Source organism: Colletes gigas, unplaced genomic scaffold (assembly GCF_013123115.1).
Source record: "Colletes gigas isolate AHSC1104 unplaced genomic scaffold, ASM1312311v1 Colletes_gigas_Sc00001, whole genome shotgun sequence".
Lineage (NCBI taxonomy): Eukaryota > Metazoa > Arthropoda > Insecta > Hymenoptera > Colletidae > Colletes > Colletes gigas.
In genome coordinates, this window is record NW_025106630.1 from 6,767,691 (window position 1) to 6,785,616 (window position 17,926).

The window sequence follows — 17,926 nt, forward strand, 5'->3', positions numbered from 1 at the left end:
TATCGAATGAAATTCGATTTGTGTCGGGCGTTGAACGCATTGAAAAAGTGTGAGTTACGGCCGGGGGAGGTCTCCTTGTAAGATGCAAATCGCGGTGGATAATTTTTTAATAAGAACGCGATTGACCGGTTGGCCCGTAGAAAGTGAATTAACATACGAACGAGTTCGAATGGCCGAGATAGCATCGTTATTTTTATCACGCGCGCGATTTCGAGAGCGTTCAGTAGTCCTTTCAGACGGAAGTCTTTATCAGGAAACGTAATAATCGAAGAAGATTCAGTCTATACTCGCGTCTTTTCGATGTCGAGGACCGAATTATTGCGGCTTTTTGTACCGTTAGGTCGACCGTCGTGCCTTATCGCGACGACCGCGACCAGTTTCCTCGGAAACTGGAACCCCCGGCAATATTCCGAACTATTTCAACCGTGGCAATTTAGATTGCTTCGCGCCAAACGGAGAATTCATTGGATCGTAAAGAATAAAGAGCACGTTGGCGTTTTTCAGCCGCGCAAGGAACTCGTTCGTACACTCGCAACGATCGATATTGTTGAGATTTGTTAAGACTGAACCTACCTACACTTCATGTATACGATAACGATCAGTCTTTCTTTTTCTCTTTTACGAGGCAACGTGCTTCTAATTTTTGCATTATATGTATAGAAAATTGTGTTTTGATCTTTATTCGTAAGATATCTTTTTCTTTTACGTCAAAAAATTTCTTAATTTTCATCGGATAGAAGATAAAATGTCCTGGAAAACGAATTTTGTTCCAAGTCGATACCATAATTAGTTTTAGAGAAAAGAACTATTTAAGAAAAGGTGTTGGCTAGTAATTACGCAAACATCCTGTATTTAAATTCATTTTCAATTAAATAATTAATTTATAGTCCAGTTTTATCGCACATCAATCGTATAATTAATAGGAATTACTAAAACTACTTTGGGTATGTAGTGTCAAAGTAAATTGCAAAATAAACCTAGAAGACAGCATAAAATATAGTGGTTGTTATAGTCATCTGATAGAGGATTAAATGCCCTTTAAAATGAGCGTTTGTACGAGTCGATAGCGTAATTAGTTCCTGAGATATAGCGATTTTAATTTCAAGTCGATGCGGTGGCTAGTTTCGGAGATATAAGGGTCCGAACGTTTGTTTACGTTTCATTGAGATCAATGAACTCGCGCGCGCGCAGATAGAAAACAGTGCGTAGTAAATTCTTGGAAATACTACGCCCGAAACTAGGTCAATCGGTCACGAGTCACGTGCGAGAAAGAGAAGTCCAGCGCGACGCGTCAGACGGAGACAGAGACAGTCAAATTAAAAAAATTACCCCTTTACATAAATTACGATATCTCGAAAACGGAAAGTCCGATCGACGAAAACCAAAAACCATTTCAAAGGGGAAGCTTTGTCGCCGCTAACAATGCCTTAATAATTGGGAAAATACTAATAATTTCGAAACTGCAAGTAATTAAAGTTTTAGTAATTTCAGTCTACTTTAACACGGGAAGCGCCATAAGAGAATTTTTTAAAAATTACCTATTTATATAAATTGCGATATCTCGAAAACGGGAAGTCGGATCGTCAAAAACCAAAAACCACTTTAAAGAGGAGGCCTTGCCGCTTCCAACGGTTGCTCAATAATTAATCAAACCCTGGTAGTTTCGGAACTGCACGCGTCTAAAGTTTAACTATTTTTAACACGCGTTGTTAGACTGTTCTAAGAATGTGGAAACTGGAGATTCTCTCCTTTCATCTTTGTCCAGTCTTTTACAATAAAATATAAATCGTTCAATCAGTCGTGGTAGGTTTAGTGTTTACACTGCGGCGACAAAGAACAGTTGAGTAAAGTTTTCTTTTTTTGTAGACCAATGTGTCAATTTAAAAAATAAAACAGGGAATATTAGAATTACGTAATGTTATATATTGTTAGTTGCAATGAATTTGTTTGTTTTTGCTATTGCATAAGTATTTTTTACATATACAAGACTCCGTTTTATCGTTCGATGTTATTATTACTATCATGTTTCACCTTGTAAATAGTTTTTCATTTTCTCATTTACAAGCTAACGCGCATATTTGTCGGTTTTGGTAGTTCCCCGTTGACGATGAATATTTTACGTTATTATCTTTCCGAGCTCTAGATAATTCTTACAATTTTGTCGAAAATAATTTACGGTTGGAAATGTAAAAAAAAGTATTCTCTACAGGGAAGTTTAATTTTCGATGTACCTCTTTAAACAGATTCTCTTGCACGATTTATATTTTTCAAATTAACATAATGTATATCAAATAAGGTAGAAACTAAGGTCAAAACGTTTACGTGCATAAAAATTCAAATTATTCCTGTACTGACCATCGTCACCGTTTTATTGGTATCTCATACAATTTTCAAAGACACGTGTTTCTAGAAAATGTAGAAGAAATTACTGTTTCGAGCCCAGATTACTCCCTTGGAGTACGAAGAGGAAGGAAACGTCCACGAACGAAGCAAAAAAAAGTGTGCACGAGTGCTTCGAAGGCAACGGTTCCGCTTTGGGAAACGTCGCGGTAATGGAAGAAAGTGTTTCTCCGGTAAGATCTTAAAAACCTGAAATTGTTTTGCTGAAAACGTCCATTATCTGGATTGTACTCTTGAACCCTGGGCGTCGGAGATGCGGTGAATCTCCGACGGCCGGCGTTCTCGTTATTATTGAAGTGTAATTGTAATTGTGTTACGCAAACAGTCGCGGACATCTGTTCGGAGATACCGGGCGGCAAAACAGACTCGTATAATTTCCCAACCGATAACTGTGAAAATACCGTGTCTCCCGATCACGGCTGAGCGCAAACACTCGCTTATCACCGATTAAATTCTTGGGAATAGTGCGGCGGAGAGCAGTTGCGCAAGATTATCGCTTGTACCGTAACGCTCGCGGACCCGTTATCTTGCGCAAGTCATCGTAGATTGTATATTCAAATCGAAATTTTAGCCAATCGTGATTTTCGCTTTTCGCTAGCCCCGTCTATCCCAAACACTTTCGATCGGTGAAAGAAGATAGCTCGGCATCCGACGATGTAAAACGATAAACTTGTCGAGCTATCTAACGTCGATCTCGATCGCGATAAATCATTTTTTCAAATAGTTTCTGCAGCTCGAAGTTCAAAGTTGGACAGAATTTTCTCCGATAGAAAATAACTAATAAAAAGAAATAAAAATTTAATCAGATAACAGTTGTCCAAGTTAATGAACGGTTTGCCAGTAGCATGAAAGATGATCGTACGCGATCTGTTGCATCAGTGTTGCATAGCAATCGAGCGTTCTTCTATTTTTGTTTCATTCATCGGCATATGCATTTAATGATAATGATTAATAAGTGGAATCATACGAAGATGACCATTCAACCTGTAATAAAATGTTATTCCCCAGTTTTTAGTACATCTTTATTGGTGATTATATTATGGTATGAAAATTCTTTGAACTTATCTTCCACAAAATAGTCGTTCAGAGCTACTTGTTCTCTGCGATCTGTTCTCGCTTCTCTAGACCTCCTGGACCCTCGTAAATCACACTATCTCGATAGTTCTCTATCTTGCATACGTTCTCTACTTATTGCATGCTCTACAGTCCCTCGCAGTGAAGATCGTCCACTATTCTAAATTATTCCATTATTTGCTCTAGGAGGACTATTTCATTTTGTATCAAATTTTCTCTAGATCTTTTTAGCTGTTTTTAGTTGTTAACACTTAAAACTGTTGTCCATCACCACTGATACACCAAAGTGAGATACACGAAGATGCTAGGAATTATAAATGTAACCTCAACAAACGTAATAAGTTGAATTGATTGACAGCGGCCATTAAAGTGTTAAGTATTTAATTCTATGATTTAAATTTTCGTTCTCATTTCTTAAATTTGTATCCAGATAAGAGTAGGTCGGACTATCGGAGAATTTTAAACGAATGATCGCGTTATATTTCGTTTCTCCTATATATACGCGATAGGAACCGTTAGTTGGTAGATGTGTGACCGATTCTCCGGGTTCCCCGATCCTATGCATGCACAGATTATGTTATGGACAACGACGGCGCGCAGCGGGTGCATAGATAAGTGTCTTTGTTACGGTACAGCAAAGTAGGAGAAACGGTGTAGATCCCACGATGGTGAAATGCTCGATCAACTATATCGCGGGTCATTGATTTAGCCGGTCTCGCGCCTATATGTATACGCGAGGCAGTACGCCGTCGTTATGCATTATGCAAAGCTTTTTTCACGGGAAATATTAATAATCCACTGGTATCCGTAACTATCAGAAAATCTCTATTTTTGTAAGAAAAAAGTAGGACGTTCGAAGCTTTAAGAAGCGACGATAAAAGTATGGAAGGGGAACGGTTGCTTGCGGTTGCTTGTGATGTAGATCAGCAATATTTACGATATCACGACCACGATTAGCGGGTTTGTCGTTGGGTGTGCAATTAAACGCGAAACTGATCGATGCGTTCGCGACACGTGTTGCATTACAATTTCAAAGCGATTCGATGGACGAAAGGGATCGGTTTTTCGTATTATGAGAGGCTCGCTCGCGGCTTTGATCGATAACCCGATGGCCTTGAATAGACACCGGACTTTTCTAACCGAGTAAAAGTTGACTCTGAGGCCGGTCGTTGTAGGATTTTAAGAGATTGCACGTCGCCGAAGGCGCGTTCGATCTTGCGTATTTATGCCAGCTCGATAAATCGAAATACATACTTTCTAATACCGTGTCGATCCGCAATAACGCGGAGGATATCGGAGACGACGATCGTCGATCGATCGAGTAACATCGGACCGAATTCGACTCGGTCTACAGGACGATTCTAATAACTGGGTCAGTCGAACTCGACCATCACTCCCTGCTTCTCCTTAATCATTAAGTAATTAGCTATAGCAGAACATTCTGAAAATACTTTTTTTTTGGTATCGTTGATCAAACTCAGAAATATACGCGTGAAATTGAATTGCATTTCTATCTTGTTTTGGTCTACGCGCCATTTGGTATTTGTCCTCTGTAGAGCGCGTGATTCGTTTCGTTAGGTGATGGAGGCCTGGTGCAATAGGTACCGCGAAAACACCGTGTAAAACGTCGAGCAATCTCGCTCAGCTCCGCGCTCGGTTGCGATATGTATATTCAAGGCCGCTCGAGGCCGATCGAGTGGCTCGAATTCGTCGATTCGCGGGTGCGGCAGACAGAAAGCGCTGCTTCCCTCTCTATTCGCCCCGACCGTTCGCGTTTTCCCTCCTTTTCCGTCCCTCGGCCAGCTCTTTGCCTATGCAGTCTCTAACACCTATCGCTCTCTCTGTTTCTCCTTTAGTTTCTTGTACTCCATCTCGATCGTGCTCGAGCGTTCACTCTCGCTCTCGCTTATTCTCACACGCGTGCAACGCTCTAGTCGATCTATCTCTCTTCGTTGCGCTTCGATCGTGCTCGATCGCTCTTTCTCGTCGACGCGTCTAGGCAGGTTTCTTGCTCCGCATCTCTGCGTCTCGTTCGCTCGACTTGCTCTCTGGTTTGCGTGCCGTTTTTCTAGTCCTTCTCTTTCTCGATCGAATTTCGAAAAATGTTTCGAACTATCAACGATTCTAGAAAGTTTGAGAACAAACTCCATCGCCGATTGTTACGTCGAGTATCAAAGAATTAATTCTCCGTAGAAAGTTTCGCTAGTAGACAATGCCAGTATGACCGTTATGGTGCCACTGACCGATCCGTCGGACGAGATCTATGCATAAGGTAGCTCTAATGCCATCGGTCACGACGGTTATAACGCAGGCGAAGTGCCTCGAACTTTTTCCATCGTTCACTTTCTACCGCACGATCGAGCGCGATATTTTTCCCGAATGCTCCAAGTTTCGCTAAAAGCTTGACATTTGTAATACACTTGCGTCAAAACGGTCAGTTGCCAGACCTGCCACGAACATATGGTTCGCCCGGCCACTTTACGAATACTTCGAGCGAAATCGAAAACCAGTCGATAGTCATTCCGACCATTATTTCGACATTTCCTTTTTTAACGGGGGCTCGGTCGATTATCCCCGACGGTTTACATAATACGAAACGGAATAAATTGCCGCGCGGAACGTGCCGTTGCGGATTATCCGGATCTACCGTCCGAATTATTCGTGCTAGACGCGAACGCGGTCGGCAGAATTATTTTATATATACGCAAGTATCCGAAACTATTCGAGTAATTCCTAACCTCTCTTTCTCTCTCCGACGCGCGGACGCGACGCGCCGAGCGTGAACGTCCTTGACGGTCGCTCGTAGCAACGGCGCAACACGGCGCGCAGCGCAACGTTGCGCGCGCATATCCATTCCCCTCCTTCTCCTCCCTCGCCCCACCCCCGCCGTCCCATGTGACACGACGCCCCCCTCCGCCGCCGCGTGCCACCTTTACCGTCACGAGCAACCGTCCCCCCCTCCACTTCGTTGCCGCGTATCGTGGTTGCCGCATATTACGTCATCGACACCTTCACTTCGCTCGTGCTCCCGAGCACGATGCACCGCCATTCGTTGCTCTTTCGTTGCCTATCGCGCTGCGTTCGCCGCCTTCGCAGCATATTGCCGTTGTTTTCATCGAGGATTCTCCGTCGTCGTACGATTTTCCATTCTTTTCACTCTCTACCCGTTACCCCCTTCCCGTCGCGTCTCGTTCTATAAACGGATGTAAAGGAACCGTGGCTGGAAAGGGATTTTCTTTTTAACAGATGTTCGTGTGTTTTCGGTACTTGCAGTAAGTGTGCCATGAATAATTTATTTCCCTTTCCGTTCGGAGGTGTGGATACATAGTATTATGAATTCATTACATTCGTTGCCCGGGGTGGGACGTTTGACACTTGTTGGAACGGCGTAGATCTACTGGGTATATGTATACTGTATTTTAGTATGAATTATTCTCAATTTTATTCTTCGTGCAGCTTACTTTTACTTTAATTCCTGACACAATTATGACTCGTAACGGAGAAATCAATATTCTATTAATTCTATATAAACTAAGGTTCGATCCAGTATAAGTCTCCAGGTGCAAAATACGTTTCTGGTAATAGATTCTGTTAGAAGAGCATTACTTTCGAAGATACTGAACCAGATCTCCTTAAAAGCCGAATTATCGTTGCGTCGTTAATGGATCGAAGACGCGTTCGTTCGCTGGATGCATTTTGATTTTTTTCCCCCCCATTAATTGGAAGGACGGTGTCGATTATCACAGAATGGACGACTTCTTCGCTGAAACAACCAGTTTCGCGAGAAATTTACGCGTTCGGCGTCGAACCCCGAGCACACCTGTGCCCGTTGCCCGGGCAGCAACGGTCGCGGAGATAAATACGATATCTTAGGGCTAATCGAGCCGCCAATTGAAAATTCAAATGAGGCCGGGGAAGTGACCTTCCCGCGGGAAACTGGCCGCCGTTCGGAATGTTGTAAGCTCGCGGTTGTTCCAATTAAGGAGTCAGTTTTTGTAGCCCCGCAACGGGAACCTGAATACGCTTAACGACCGAATGACAGTTGGAAGTTTATGGAGGAAAAAGTGGACGATGGATCGCGGCATTTTAATGGCCGCCAAGAGTAACCCATATCGGATGAAATGTAACCGATCCAATATTAGGGTGTCTCGGAAAATATCGCGCGTCTCGAACGATAAAGAGACGCTTACTTCATATGAACTATAAAAAGAAGAAAATCAAGTTTTTTGCGTCTCCAAATTGCACAGAATCCTTACAGTGCTAGGAATTTTAGTATTTTACTCGAAGTGGCGGTAGAAGAAGTAGAAATAACTAGCAATGGACAGACAGGCAAGACAAAGTCACACTGGCATAAAATGTTCGCGATTCTGAATATTCAGAGAATTTTTTATCACTCTGGGCAAATAGAATAGCTCAATCATAATGTAAAACTATTTTTATAGTATAGTATAGCATAAGACGGTGGGGTTAAAATCACCCCTTCAAAATAGTAGTTTCCTAAATATAAAAAGAAGAAATCTTTCGATATCTCTCCCTTCAAATCTCTCAAATATACGTTTAAGATTTTACAGAATTTAAACTCGATTTTCTCGAATACGATGCTTCGTACGACAAAATTTTGTTCTTCCCGTTCGACGTGTCCCTTCACGAGGAATCGATGGATTTTATTACAAATTACGAAACATCCTGTATAGTCGTGTGGGAAACTCGCGAAATCTTATGTCTCTGCTAGTATTGACGACGAGAACCAAGAATAGATAAACCACGGCTTCTACGTATGCAAAAGCTCGACCAACACTATGACGCGAAAGTAACGACCAGAGTCAGTAACCTGCAATAACTGCTTGACCTAAAAATGGCTTTGAAACTCAGTCGAAGTATTTTTCTGCCATCCACCGGACGATTGTCCGTCGAGTGCTCCGTTCCAACAATAAATTTATGAAAGCCAACGTCCGCTCGAAGTTAACCCTTCACCCACTACGCGATACTAGCAACCACTATTTCACCCCCTAAGTACCCTTATCAAAATAAAAAACGCATCGTTGGAAATCATTTGCATCATATCGTACAAATATCGTAAACAAAATGATCGATATTCGGGTACACACATGTGTTCCCCATTTTCTTAAAAGCAAAGTTTCACTCAACCGTATCAGCAGTCGTAACACGCGTACCGTTTAATTTAACCACCGGTCGATTTTTCTCGTTTCCCGATCCGGCCAATTAAAATCTACGGCTATTTACATTCGCCGTAGTTTTTTACGCGACAGAAAATTTGCGTGGAATGCGTAGGCTCGGGCTTAATAAACGCGTGCAACGGGCACCGTTAACGTTTATCGCGCGCGAATATTATGAAAAGATTATGCACACGCCACGGAAAACGCACAAGCTAGGTACGCTCGTCTCTCGCGTGTAGAATTTAATTCGCCGTTGTAAACGTTGTTGGGTCCGCGTGTGCGTCTCGCTGTACACGCGGGGCGCCTGTCTGCCACGTTGCGTCTTAATTGCGTTAATTACCGTCTTCCTTTTTCCGCGTGCACCCCGGAATGGATTTCTGCGCGAAGAACCGTTCAACGCCGGAAGAGTCAGCTCGCAAACAGCGTCGAGCAACGGCTCTTAACCCTTTCAATCCCAAATTAGCAAAACGTTGCGAGGAAAAGAAAAAACATAGAAATTTTTACATTCGTTTGAAAATTAACGTTTTGTGCGCGATATTTTGCATCACGATGGTGTGTAATAGCGGTTAAGAGTCGTTTGCATAGAGCACTCGGACTAGAAAATTCTCCGCGCGAAAAAGTAGGGCGACAACTCTTTAAAAGTTTCGTCGATGTGGAAATATTTAGCTGATCGTGAGAGAACGATCGCCTATGGACTGCTGCAGGTGTTATAGGCTTCCATAGTCGGTTCTAGAAGCCACGAGCGATAAAGGGGACCGACGTGAACCGGAAAATATTGGGCGTCGCGGCGATTTTACGGCCGTGGAACAAACGCATCGGGGCTCCCGGTCGGCGTTCGGTCGTTTTATCGTCTTAAATCGTCGCGGTTATTACGCGAGCGTTGCGTCAGTCGCCGGCCAGATGAGAATTATGCAGTTCATAAAACGTTGATTCGAGTTTGGAACGCGAATACGTTGCACGCGTGCTGCTGCCCGCGCGCACGCTGAAAGTAGGGCTGCGATGGAATTTTTCTTTCGGCGAATTACTGAATTACGTTCGAATACTCGCGCGGAACAAGGAAAAAGGAACAACCGTATTTTCTAGAAAGGCTAACCAGTCTGAGTCACGTTCGATCGCCGGTCAAATCACGCAAAAAAAAAAAAGAAATGTTATCTTTTATCGTACAATATTAGCAATATACGCGCGTGGTCGGCTTATCGTCCAATAACAGCACACGTACGCGAGAACCCACTGTATGAGGTTGAATATTTATTTGCTAAATAAATACAACAGAGTTTCGACCTGAGTATTTAATTAATACTGTTCTTAGCTTGACGGGTTTCTGCTGAGCTTGAGTGCAATATATACAAACTTTCATTAAAAATACATGTTTGCAATGCTTATTCTCGACAGTATATTTTATTAACCCTTTGAACTCCACTGGCGTCACTAAAGCGACAAACATGAGAGGTACACATAGCTCTAGTTTCATTTATGACAAAACAGATTGAGTTTAGGAAATATAGGAACAAAATTTAAATTATAGGTATTTATATATTTCTGTAAAAAGAAGAATATTTTTTATTGTTACAAAATGGCAATCGATAGTGCTAGTCGTCCATATTAACCAGTTAAGTGTGTTTGACGACTATATCCGTCATGCGTAAAATTTTGTTACAATTTGATATTTAAATAGCAATTTTGGCGAAAACTAAATTATATTCGTAAATTTTAATATGTTTAAAATATTTAGAGGTTAATATGAAATGAAACAAACAAATAAAAATTGTAAATAATTAATATAAAAAAACCGCATATATTACGAATTAGTTTTCGTAAATGTATCGTTGTCTTTTATTAGTCATCACAGAAGCAATTACGGATTCATATATTCATTATGCATTGTACCATGCTTTGCTCAACACCATTCTCTAACAGCAAGTTATAGTAAGAAATTGATTTTTAATTTAATTTAATTTAAAGTGAGTAATGACATAAAAAGAAATAAAGGTCATCTTATTACAGCCTCATTTCATATTACACATACTCTGTGTTTGACGACTATAGCTTGATTATCGCGACACACACTGGTGCGCGCTATGCAAAGAGATCGCCACAGCTAACTGGTTAATAAAGACTCTCGAAGCGCCAAGGGTTATAAATAAAGAAATTTCAACAATTCCAACAAGAACAGAAACAATTTGGAGAGACCCTGGTACCGAAAGAATCGACGAAATCGAGCGAGAATAACCTTTAGCTGCGTCTACGATGCATGACATTTGAGGCAACGGAAGAATTTTGCTAGCGCGCGTATCGTTTCCATTATCGTCGCGCGAATTCGAGGCGAGGATCCGCGGGGCTTAAAAATACGCGGTGACGATCGCGCAAGCTGTCATTCCGCCGGCCGGCGTTACGACGACGCGCCAACGAAAAAGCTTCGCGTAACGTGCGCGCGGCGCAACGTCAAAATCGAGCTCTCGGCGTGAGTCAGGATCGCGTGGAAGCGCTACGGGCCGCGTCGAGCGTCCGAGGGATGAGCAGCGTCGATGACGTTTACGGCAGGGTCGTTCGAGGGGTCGGGAGGGGGTCGGTGGGGTGCGCGCGGCGGGAAGAGGGAGAAGGTGGCCGACAGTAAGAGGGAAGGTGACGGGAGTGGGGGCAGGTAGAGTGCGTGCGCGCTCGAGTTGAACGCCGCTGTCAGTGTCAATTGGTTCGCCGCGGCGACTTGTTGTGTCGTCGACGTGTAAACCGCCGTTGTAATCTGTAAGTTTTTTTTTTCCGTTCCTTCACCCGCGGTTTCGTCGTTGATCGGCAAAACGGTCGTCGTTTGCGTACTCCCCGCACGTGAGCTTGTGTGTTTACGAGAACGACGGTGAATTAACACGTAGGATCGGGGGATCGATCGGAACCAGGAACTTCGATTCAAACTCGTACGCGGCTATCGCGTTCGCGTCTGCCCGTCCAACGACGACGGGCGGCGAGCATACTCGTCGATCGAGCTGAGAAGTTTTTCATCTGGTGGTCCGTTTCGGAGGGTAGGGTATTCGCCGATAAACGCGGCCCCGTTGGTGAGGATTCGCGGAGTGCAACCCGGTCCCAGCGCGAGACCAACCGCCGGTAAACGCACACGGCCGCTCTGTATTTCGCGATATTCTCTCTGTTCCCTATCGCTCTCGGGCACGTTCGCCGGTCGAAAACGTCACGTGTGGTGCCGGACGACCAGCATATGCGAGAGTAAAAAACCGTACGCGCTACGTACTCCCGCACAACAGTGGACCAGGAGAACGCTCGGATCGGATACATGTAACCGTGCTTGGACATCGGTGATCATCGCTCGTGAGACGTGCTGTGTCACCGCGTCCCGACGACAGTAAGGAGAGGCTCTTACACGATGTGAGTACCCGACCGTTACACACGATGTTTACACTCGCAGCTCCATATGGTAGCCTTCGAAAACTATCTTTAGAGACGGGGCTCGTACGCGTTTGAATATTATCGATGAATCGACGTTGGTGATTGGTTCTCCCGTATCGCTGTATCGAAAGTACGATCACGAACGGTTTGAAACTCGACGAGACACGCAACCGTCGTACCGATACGAGTACAAGTTCGATACTTGTTTACAATCGTCGTTCGAAATAAAACAATCGCTTCTCAGCTGTCTCATCGTTAGTCGGCAGTCCCGATCTGCTGGGACGAATTATTTACGTAGCTTTCACATAACCGTATTCTTTGCATAATCTATTCCTACATCTACATTGAATACGTCGCGGGCAAACGTTGATCGTCCCTGTGAATCGTTTCACGTAAAACAGTTTTGTTCGAGCAGCTATTTGTGGTTACGTTCGATCGAGGTTAGTCTAATAACGTCCGGCTCTGATAGTGTATCAGTCGCGTTGTTGTCTGTTGGGGGTTACAACAACGATACTCGATGTTTGAATTATGTCGATATCGCAAGAAATGTCAACAAGTACGTCTTCCCGATACGAACGACTACTTGTAACGGTACCTGTTTGATACCACGGTGCTCGAGAATCGATACGTATCAATATTAATGAGCGTGTCATCGAATCGTTCCCATCGCTGTCTCCCTCGTTCGAACGTATCGATCTCGAAGCTTCAGCGATCCGTTTCGAACGCGGCATTCGGGTTATGGCGACGACCAAACCTAACGTCGAAGCTCGACGAACATTCGCGAGGAGGCAGCGAAGATTCTAGAAAATTGTGTCGTTCCAACGACATCCCGACGTCGGATCGACTCGAACGTTTCAATCGTCGCGTTTTCTTTCCTCGTCGGCGTCGCGACGTCCACGCTTGCCTGCTTTACCAACCGTGTTTAGGAAACAGCCCGTATATGTCCGTGAACGCGGATATATACGAACAGCCGCGCTCTTTCTAGAACCCGTATCGCTCGCGCAGGCGCGCGACCTTTCCTGAGTCCTTTTCTTCCTTTCGCCGCGACTGTAAATACCTTTTTCCGTGCTTTTTTTTCCTCCATCCACGTTCAAACGGAAACAACGTCGAGCACAGCTGGATGGAAATTCGAACTATGGTCGATAATTTGAGCCATTGTTTGGTGCAAAAGAACCGTCTCCAACGACATCGATCCTCCTCAGCGATCGAAATATAGAACTACCAAACCAGTCAAAATGACCCATTCGTATAATTTCTAATTAAACTTGCAAGAAATTTACTCGACTGAATTTTTGAAAATTTATTGTAATTTCCTTATTTCCATTGCATTATATATTTCTGCGAGTATCTATCGTTTCAATTTCTTTGGTACAAATAAACACACTATAATTGTCGGTAGTTCTAGTGTTAATATATTTTATGTAGAATAAAGTAAACAATTTAAGTTATATTAGTGATTGTAATGAAGAAATTTTATCGGTCCTTCGATGTTTGAAATATTTCGAGTACTTAATAAGGGAGATTGAACGCGAAATAAATCGAATCGTAACGATCTGATTCCATCGCGAGTTGAACGCGCCGTATTCAGCTGAATCAGATTATCAATTGGAAAATTGCCCTCCCTTTGGGAGGAAATTGTCGCGCGCAATAGTCGTTCGCGATCATAACTTCGCGAGATACGTTCCAGGAATCTTCGGATCGATCAAGGTCAAGCACACGCTCGAGTTCTTGGAACCATTGCTAGACGCGTTTGTATGTATTTCGTTATCGTCGTTAGTTCCACCGTTGTACGTAATTATAACGGAAGAATATCTAATTGCAAGTACGATCGTTCGTGACAGAAATGACCGTTTCATTGATTTATTAGACTGAAAAACTGGTGTCGCGATCAGCACGTTGATACGCAGTGATGGCCATTTATACGTCAAATTCGTAAAAAAATTACGTTTAATTGCTTCAGATAACCGAAATTAGGGTTTGTAACAGTACTTTTAACTGCGCCTCGACGTCCATATGCACTTACGTAAATTAGACCTCTTAGGAATTCGCGATAACACGGAGAATATCTAAATTATACCGGGACGGTTGAAAACTTCGAAAGTACATATTATCCGGTGGCGAGGATCGTGCATTCCAGTCGATGATCCAGTAATCGTTTCGAGCAGATCGAGTCGATCGTACGAGTCTGAATTAATCGACAGAAATACGAACGAACCAGGAAGCACCGGTAATTCCAGATATTTATGTCCCGTACGGGGAAAATTTTCTTACGTTTACGAACCGCGAGCACGATCGTCATCTTTTCCTCTCCCGAGTTCCGCGAGCAACGAGTTCTACATTCGGAGTGCGTGAAAGTGTCTGCGTGTCCTTGGAGCGATACTACTTTCAGGTGGGACAAAGAATAGCACGTAATAAATCGGGCGCAACCAGTCTTTTTATAATCGTGGAGATAAGATTATTTAATTTGTGTCGGTTGTTCGATCGAGATGCGGGCGAGGAATATCAAGCGGATTCTCTAAGGTTAACGATTGCACGTTCGCTTTTGGCGCGTCGCGCGTTTAATTACGCAGTCAACAGGTTGTTTGCGATAGCGAGCGAGGCAAAATCGCGGTTAAATAATCGAAGCCGCGTGTCGACGGGAATTCATTCGCAACGCTCGTCTATGGTGTTGTAAGCGCGGTTCTCCGCGCGTACGTGGACGAGGAGGCTACTTCGAGGCTACTTCGGTGGTCAAACATTTTTCAAGGCGAAATCCTAAAAAACGTCTGGCTACGTGCAAAACGTAAGCTGCACAGTATCTAGATAGCGCAAACCTGCAGGCAAACGCCAATTACGACTAGGAGCTAACCTGTAGTCGATTCGTCACGGGACGAGTAAACAACGGATGATGGGCATTCGAAGGATAAAAATTATTATGCATTAAAGCGATTATAAGCATCGAGTTATCTCCTTGCTGGCGTCCGGGAAAAATATTAATGGGAGATTCAGAAAATCAAGGATACAAATTTCTTGATTTTAGAATATATTAATGGGCGATTCTAGGGGCCATTGCGTGACTTTGAACGTTAATAACTTCTTAACGAAGTATTTTTGATTTTCGTCTTGTTTTGACCCCAAGAGCTCCTGTTGAAATTTTTCCCAGTGTTGGCGAGCATTCTGTGTACATTTTTACGGCGGAGACCCAAGATGGCATTCGTTGGTTGCCGCGAAACGGATCTCTTGTTTGCTAGGCGCGCTCGGGCGCTCGATCGATGTATTGTTAGAACGATTACGAAATCCCGTTCGAGAATACACGCGTTCGAGAGACACGACCTAGGGCAACCATTGCGTGTTCCGTGGCCGTAGATAGTGCAACAGGCTGTTCCTCTCTGCGACGGTGTAATTCCCCGCAGTGTGCACTTTTACGCCTTCGCCCGCTGCCGTGCCCGTCGTCGTTAAATCGTGTTATTCCCCTTCCTACGGTATTTAATTTTCCCTGTTCGCGCTCGCGTACGACCGTCGACGCGTTCGAAGGTTAGGCGTCGTGACGCTTCGATTTATTATTATTATTCATTTATTAATCAAACCCTATAGTACAAAGATGTAATATGCAAGGAACTACAGATGTGGATTTACATAGTCAAACATTATCGTTTAGTGAATGTAACAAAATAAATTAATTTACAATATGTTGCAAGGATAATTTAACCCTTAACGTTCCAAGTGTATTTTTTGGTCGTTATCAATAATTGTTTACAAATAAAAAATAAATGTCTTGTCTGTTCACCAAAAGGAGGCAATCTGGTAAAAAAAACAAACAGTTTTCTACCGTGAGATCTGTGAACACAAACCCAGAATGCATCCCAATGAATGTTTTAAAAAATTCCACACAGTACTCAATTATAATTAATATAAATCAAATAATCAAAATTGTATTACTTCTGAGAGGAATGAAGACTGTTTTGAACGACTTTAAAAACATTATTTACATTGTAGCATTTAAAATTTGACAAAAAACTTGCAAGTCGAAATATGATGAAAATAAATTGGAGTCGCTGGTCAATATTCACAATTAAAATTCAGGGCGTTAATCTTTTTTCCTCGAGAAAAATGGACTTCTGTTGTTTAAATTCTTGAAATAATCGAGGTGAATTTATCCTTGATTTTCGATTTCAGTATTTTCAGTGCCATGACACCTCATGTAAAAGATTGATAAACCAGTATGTGAGGAATTATTGAATAATTAAGTTTTAATTCCAGGTCGATTATATCTCGAAGCTTATATAAAGATCATAAGTGCTCGGTTTGAATTGCATGATATTCTTTGGGATCGCGAGACGGACACAAAGACCTCCGGGTACGATCGTATTTTCTTAATCATAGAGATACTGCAATTTGAACTTTCAACGCGAGTTCTCCATTTAACGAGACTCCGAGATGGAAGTAAAAGGATTCGAAGAATCGAGTTATCTCCGTGTTTCAGTTCCTTCTACTCTACTTTAGTAATTTCTCTTTTGTCGGAGGTTACCGCTTAGGTCGCTCTTATGTGTGCAACTGATTAATTTTTCATTACTCCGAGCAATATTCTTCATCCTCCATTCTGGAGAATGTATCGTGTTTAGCCATAATTTAGAACGTTTATTAGGAAATTTATTTTAGAGAACGGAACAATGTTAATTATTCTTCTTCGATATCTTGTAACATGGTTTCGACTTTAAAATCGATTTTAACGCGAACGTTCGAAAACCAGCGACTCTAACGAATGTATCGAAGCTGTAATTGCTCCGATATTGCGAAACTGACTTCTATCATCCGAACGTGTTTATCCCAGAGAAGCTCGATAATGATAATAACGACTTTATTACATTATGGCAAGCAGAACAAAGAATACAAGACAAGGTAATGCAACGCAAGTTACAAAACCTAACCCGGTTACGTAAATGCGATCGTATCCAATTATGAGAAGAACTTACTTAACATAGAGTAGCGTTCAGAAGTGTTTGGTCGTCCGTCCAACGCGACCAAAATTTAGTTTCGACGCGAGAAGCGTCCATTTGTTCGATAATACGCGTGCAACGAATGGTAGAATCTAGGCAGTTTAAGTTCCAAAGAGAAGAAGACCAGGAATCGTTCCCGTTTCTAATAACTTTTCACTCCTGGAAATTCCATTCTCCGCGGCCATAAAATTCAGCAACCGTTCTACCGCGAATCTCGATAACATGCAACACGTACGTTGCGTGTCGCGAATAAATCGAGCCTCGATACAGCAGAATAGCAACGTACCATCGCATTTCTCGCCAGTTGGGCAACCATTCGCCCCTATCATTCGTGCCTTGGCCGTTAACACCGTCGAGTGCCATTTTTCCGCGACTTTCGATTCAGGATGCGTGTACCACAGATACCACGCGTCGATGCATTCGTCGAACCTGTATTTTACAAATAAATTTCAAACATAAAACCTATCGTGACGATATATTGATTTGTACTCGAAATTGTGAGTTTAAATCAATTTCAACGACTCAGAGTATACCATTAACATATACAGGGTGCACACAGGTATAAAATAAGGCGAAAATCAAGAATATCAATTTGTTGATTGAGGCTTCGTTAAAAAATTATTAACGTTTAAAGTTCCATACTGACCGGAAAATTTATCGGCGAAAAAAAATTTAGAAATCGTTCTAGAAAAAATATTTTTGGCTGCAGGAGTTAATTACAATCACTTTTGGTCGATAGACATACCCCCGAAATCCTGCGCATTTTCGAGAAAAAAATTCGAGTAGGTGCTTAAATTTTTCGGTGAAATTGAAAATTTTCAAATCGTTCTTAAAAAATTATTTTTAATTGCAGGGGTCAATTACAATTATTTTTGGTGGATAGACATAACCCCGAAAGTCTAACCA

The 17,926-nt window shown here is 42.6% G+C and overlaps 1 protein-coding gene across 4 annotated transcripts in view; it reads left to right on the plus strand.

Moving 5' to 3' along the window:
- Positions 1 to 17,926, plus strand: part of LOC122395367 (terminal nucleotidyltransferase 5C) — a 151,216-nt gene that overhangs the window by 54,905 nt on the left and 78,385 nt on the right. For 2 of the 4 annotated variants that reach the window (XM_043392904.1, XM_043392895.1), the window contains exon 1: positions 11,354 to 12,023. The exons of the other annotated variants lie outside the window; for them this stretch is intronic. The gene's annotated coding sequence lies outside the window, so the exon portion shown is untranslated. Of the gene's footprint in view, positions 1 to 11,353; positions 12,024 to 17,926 lie in introns of those variants that run through there. 4 annotated transcript variants of the gene reach the window in all.